Source organism: Aegilops tauschii, chromosome 1 (genome assembly GCF_002575655.3).
Source record: "Aegilops tauschii subsp. strangulata cultivar AL8/78 chromosome 1, Aet v6.0, whole genome shotgun sequence".
NCBI lineage: Eukaryota > Viridiplantae > Streptophyta > Magnoliopsida > Poales > Poaceae > Aegilops > Aegilops tauschii.
The window spans coordinates 355530893-355536022 of NC_053035.3; the positions used below are offsets into that span (position 1 = coordinate 355530893).

Genomic DNA, 5130 nt, shown 5'->3' on the forward strand with positions numbered 1-5130 from the left:
CTCCCTCACTCCGACAGCCCCCCGACGATGGCCGAACATTTCCCCGGCGACGAGGCGACGACCAACGGCTTCGGCCGCCGATTGCTCCGCGAACAAGAGTCGTGGCTCCTGTTCGAGGCCAACATCTCGGCGCCGCCGGACATGCGCGCCAGGCCGTCGGGGTGGAGGCTCAGCAACGGGGGAGTGCCCGTTCCCCCGTTGCCCGACGATGTGGCGCGCGCCCCCTACTTCGCTGCCGAGGTAGAGCTCGTGTGCCCTCCCCCAGTACGCCGCCGACAACCACGCGGCGTGGGCGGCGTACTTCGAGCGCCATCAGGAGCAGAGGCTGGCGTCCACCAACGGGGCGCCGGTGGTGGGCGGCATGAAGAACAGCGAGGGGCGCCGCGTGTGGTGGGGCGTCCCCGGCCGCACGCTCGAGGGCGTGCTGACGCACCTTGAGGGCGGCAACAACCCGCCGCTGGCGTACCCTCCCCAGGCGGCCGCCCCAGCCCACCGCCGACGCGCCGGGCAATGGATGCCCAGGAGGTTCGGCCCCTCCTCACGGTCTTCTTCCCACTCCTCCGGCTCTCCGGCGCTGCTCGGCGTCAAGGCCGAGCCCGCGGCGGAGACGCCGCTCGGCCGGCGCACTCGCAGCGCCGCCATCGTCATCAACGAGGGCGGCCGGCGCGCCTCCTCGTCGGCCCCTCCGCGCTTCGTCAAGCCAATGACGGAGCCGGAGTTCGCGCCGGTGAAAACGGAGCCGGGTCTCCCCGCCGTGAAGACGGAACACGGCGACGTGGAGCTCGACGACGAGGTGGCCCTGGAATGGGCGCGCAAGGACTCCCTGAAGATGGAGAGGGAGCGCCAGTGCGCCGCCCTGCGGCGCTTCGAGCAGCGCCGCCAGGGCCGCGACGAAGGAGGAGTCGTCGTCATCGACGACAGCGACGACGACGACGCGCCGCTGCCGCCACCAGTCCGCCATGGCGACGCCGGGCAGGGGTCCACCAGGTACGGCCGCGTCAAGGAGGAGAAGGCCGACGACGACGACGGCGGTGAGGATGGTGGCGACGGCGGCGACTACTCCGCGTTCGGCGAGTTCTTTTTTGAGATATATTTGCTATGTAAGCCGCGAACATGTCTAAAATATGCCAAAGTTTGCCGAAATTTAGACGTGTTTAGCCGAACTTCGTCAAACGTTTTCGCGTCTGGGGGCGGCCCTGGGGCCGGCGGCTGGGGACCAACTCACCCCAGGCCGTTTTTTTTGCACCGGCTCACCCCCGAGGCGGCGATTTTAGGCGCCCCTGGAGGGCCAACGGCTGGAGATGCACAGCAAGGCACTGGATCTCATTCCCCCATTCTCCCCCCACCCCCCACCCCACCTGTTTGACGCACCGACGAAGCGGCCATGATCCAGCTGCTGTTCACGCTGTTGGCCGCCGAGGCAGCGCTGGTGCTCGTGCTGCTCTTCCGCACGCCCGCTCGACGCCTCGCGCTGCTTGCCGTGGACTGCAGCAAGCGCGGCCGCGGGCCCGTAATGGCCAGGACCGTCGCGGCCACCATGTTCGTCGTGCTCGGCTCCAGCGGGTACAGCATCGCCAAGATCCGGCGCCGCGAAGGCGAGTTCGCCCAGCTCACACCCACAGACCAGGTGCTCGCCAGCCGCCACCTCCTCGAGGCCTCGCTCATGGGTATGCCCTTTCTTCTCCTCGTTTGCTCATTGGAACCATCAGTTTGGAATCCCTCATACCTCCTTTCATATATCTACATGGATTGGTAAATTAGGGGACGAAATAGTGCCCCAATGGATTATGGATGGCTTTAGTTGCCTTACATATGTATGGTCACTGTTCTCCAAGAACGTTACATGATCTCTTTGAGGTAGTGAAGAAATTTATGTGCAGATAGAATCTTATAGGAGAGTTGCACACGCGAATTTAGGATTCTAATAACAGACACACATATATGCGTTGAAGCGAGGGATGTGACAATAAAAGAATGTGAAAAATGAATTGTCAAGAGAATGACAATCGAAGATTATTAGAATTTTTATTTGGCATAATTTTGTGTTAGAGATATTGATAACATGTTATGAGTTATACTTGTGTTACCAAATTCTGTCGTAATAAACTGTTGTTCCCATTGAACCATGTTGGAATTTATCGAAACAGTTCTTCAAATGATGCATGTTCCTTTTTCCATGGAGCACAAGCCATGGCCAAACAGTTGGTCACATGCTTGTAAATGCCTGCAATATACCCAAAGGCTCCTTTTTATTAGGTAGATTTGAATATCTTGGGCTTGACTGGACGATTTGAATGTTACATGACATGTCGATGAACTTTGATCAAAACGTATTATATATGTTCAGAATTTGAACGTTTATGCGTCATTCTAGTTTCTATTATAAGATTTTCCTATCAAGGTTTAGGATAGAATCAAAATCCTTCTAGTTTAATGTCTGGTAATATACGAAGTGGCTTCTCCTATTAATATATTTATGATCAGTGACCATTTTCTTGGAAGTTACTTTTTCTGGTTAGCAAGCTTGTTCATCACAGCATTGTTCCTAGAAATTTCATGTTGCAAAGTCAAAGTAATCGACAACCATTGATTCATCATGATTCTACTCGTGTGCACTAGAGAGAAGCACATATCCCCCCCCCCCCTCCAATTTCCCCCTTAACTTAACTTGTCATAGGGTTCATTTTGCAACCCTCAACTTCGGTTTCATAATACAACCTGAAATGGACTGACTTGTTTTAACTCCAGTTTTGTAAACCACATCATTGTTTTTTTTTCTCCTATTAGCCACGTAGGATCTCCCCTGAAAATCTCTTGTGCCCATTCTTCATACATCGGAGAGAACACTTGCGCCACCGCCGACGAGGTTTTCTGCTGCTTTGGCTTCGAGGAATTGGACTTGGATGGTTCCTGCTCACGGCCATGCGTCTCGTACTGCAGCTCTGCTGGAACAGGTACGGGCCAACGGCACGGGTAAATCGCCTTTCAGCCGTACTTAAGCTGATGTCCTCTGTCCCGGACTGCGATATCATCTATCTGGGGCTGCATCATTGTCAATGGCGTCGGTGCAGCATCCGCATCAGCGGTCTGAATATACCACCCATACCTACGACGTCGGCACTGTCCGCTCAGCTCAACTTCCCCGGCGCCGGCGTTGCACAACTGCCCGCTGTGCCATCGGCCAGCTCCATGGACAGCACGTAGCGTCCGAAGGTGCTACATCGCCATTGACGTGGTAGTAGCAGTAACGCATGGTGGGTGTCCGTCCATGGGTCCCGCCGGCCACTGGCTGCACCGCAGGCGCTGCTAGGTAGGACTTTCGGGACGTCCACCACCACCAGTGGACAGGCTGCAGAGCGGCGACGTGGACCTGCACGCCGTTTCAGCCAGCAGGTTGTTGCCGGGACAGTCGTCTTTGTCGATGCGACACACAACTCGGGGTCAACGCCACTGCCGGAGGATCGTCGACATGGCTAGAGAAGGGCTGGCCCTGGCTGCTAACTAACTAAAACTAGTATTACATACTGATCAGTGTGTACGCACGCCGTACGCGCGGCAGTGGGCTAAGTTCTCCTAAGTGGTGGTGCTCTCTCCACTAGACGAATCAAGCGAAGTTGAAAAGGGAACAGGTGGAGATTTTCTTGGAAGATCTTATGAGATGGCTGATACAACCGGAGTTAATACATCTCGATCCATCTAGGGGTTGTTTTATGAGTTTTCAAAGTTGGAGGGTGAGAATTGAGCCAAAATAGAATTGAGGGTTGTCAAGTGAACCATAAGACAAGTTTAGGGGGAGGGGGGGGGGGGGGGGGGGGGTAATGTGGCCCTCTCTCATAAATTTATTCGAATTCTGAAATGTTATTTTGTTGTTGTCGCATAATGCAACCACTTATCCACATAATAAAAGTGGAACAAATAGTCCGGGACATTTTTGCTCGGAGACGTAGTGATATGAGTAGTATTGACGCCACATATCTCTATAAATAGTTGTTTTTCCATCTGTGAATAAGTTGCTTTCCATTTCAACATTTCCACCTGACACCTAGCATGCAATAAAATTATGGGTTTAATACTTCCAAACAATTATTCAAGTTATATTCATCATGCTGAAGTCAAACGTAGCCTTCTCAGAATGAGCTGTATATCTTCTGTATGGTGAATAGTGTTTCAGAAATATTTGTTGAACAGTGTCTCAAAATTGATCTTTCAGTTCGACTGAATCTTGCTGTGTTTGTTGTTTTCCAGGATACTCTCTGTTCCTTGGGCTAATTATTGATCGACTGCATCACTATATCAGGCAATTACGGGCGATGAAGAAAAACATGGAGGCTGTGACAAAGCAGAGCAGGGTCTTGGAAGAAACAAAACTCGGAGACTCTGAGGAAATTCAAGGATATCAGAAAAAGATTGACAGTTTGAATGAGCAGGTGCAAGTACTCAAACACCAGTCAGAATCTCAAACACAGGAGCTAAAAACTGCTGAAATGAATAATTTGGCTTTACAGAAACAATCTGAAGGTTTGCTTACTGAGTATGAGCGTCTAATTGCGGAGAATGAGGAATTGAGGAATAAGCTGCAAACAATGGAACTCCGCTTCTCCCGTTCTGACAGCAAGAAAAATACATAGTGACGTGTACGTTTTACCTGTTGAACCTCGGCTACTGTAAATTTTTGTCCTATAATATTATTTTGTGCATACTTATAGACGTACTCTCATCGTCAGATCCAAAGAACATAACTATATCTGTTGGGCGTATTGTTTTGAGTCGAAACGGGTTGTTAATCATGTAATCCTAGTCATTTACTCGATGAGCAGAAAATGTACCATATACGAATGTCTTTTTTGATATTTGCTGCCAGTCCATCAACAGATTGCCTCTTCATTTATCTGTCACTGTATCACTTTAAGTTCTGCTGGCATATGAACACACGTCACCGTGTTGCCTGCGCAAGACATGCTTGTGAGGTCTATTGAAGATCCAAAACCCTCCAGACTGATCTGTATGAGCCCTAAAAGAGTCTTGCTTGTGAGGTCTATTTAAGATCCAAAACCCTCCAGACTGATCTGTATGAGCCCTAAAAGGAAAAAAAAAACGATATGTGATATAATCTTTTGAAAACACTAACGC

At 51.3% G+C, this 5130-nt stretch overlaps 1 non-coding gene across 1 annotated transcript; it reads left to right on the forward strand.

The window, feature by feature from the left end:
- The first annotated feature begins 1300 nt into the window (after window positions 1-1300).
- Window positions 1301-4869, forward strand: LOC109774072 (uncharacterized). Its single transcript, XR_005753655.3, has 2 exons — window positions 1301-1667; window positions 4246-4869. It is a non-coding gene; the product is annotated as an uncharacterized protein (transcript).
- Window positions 4870-5130: the final 261 nt, after the last annotated feature.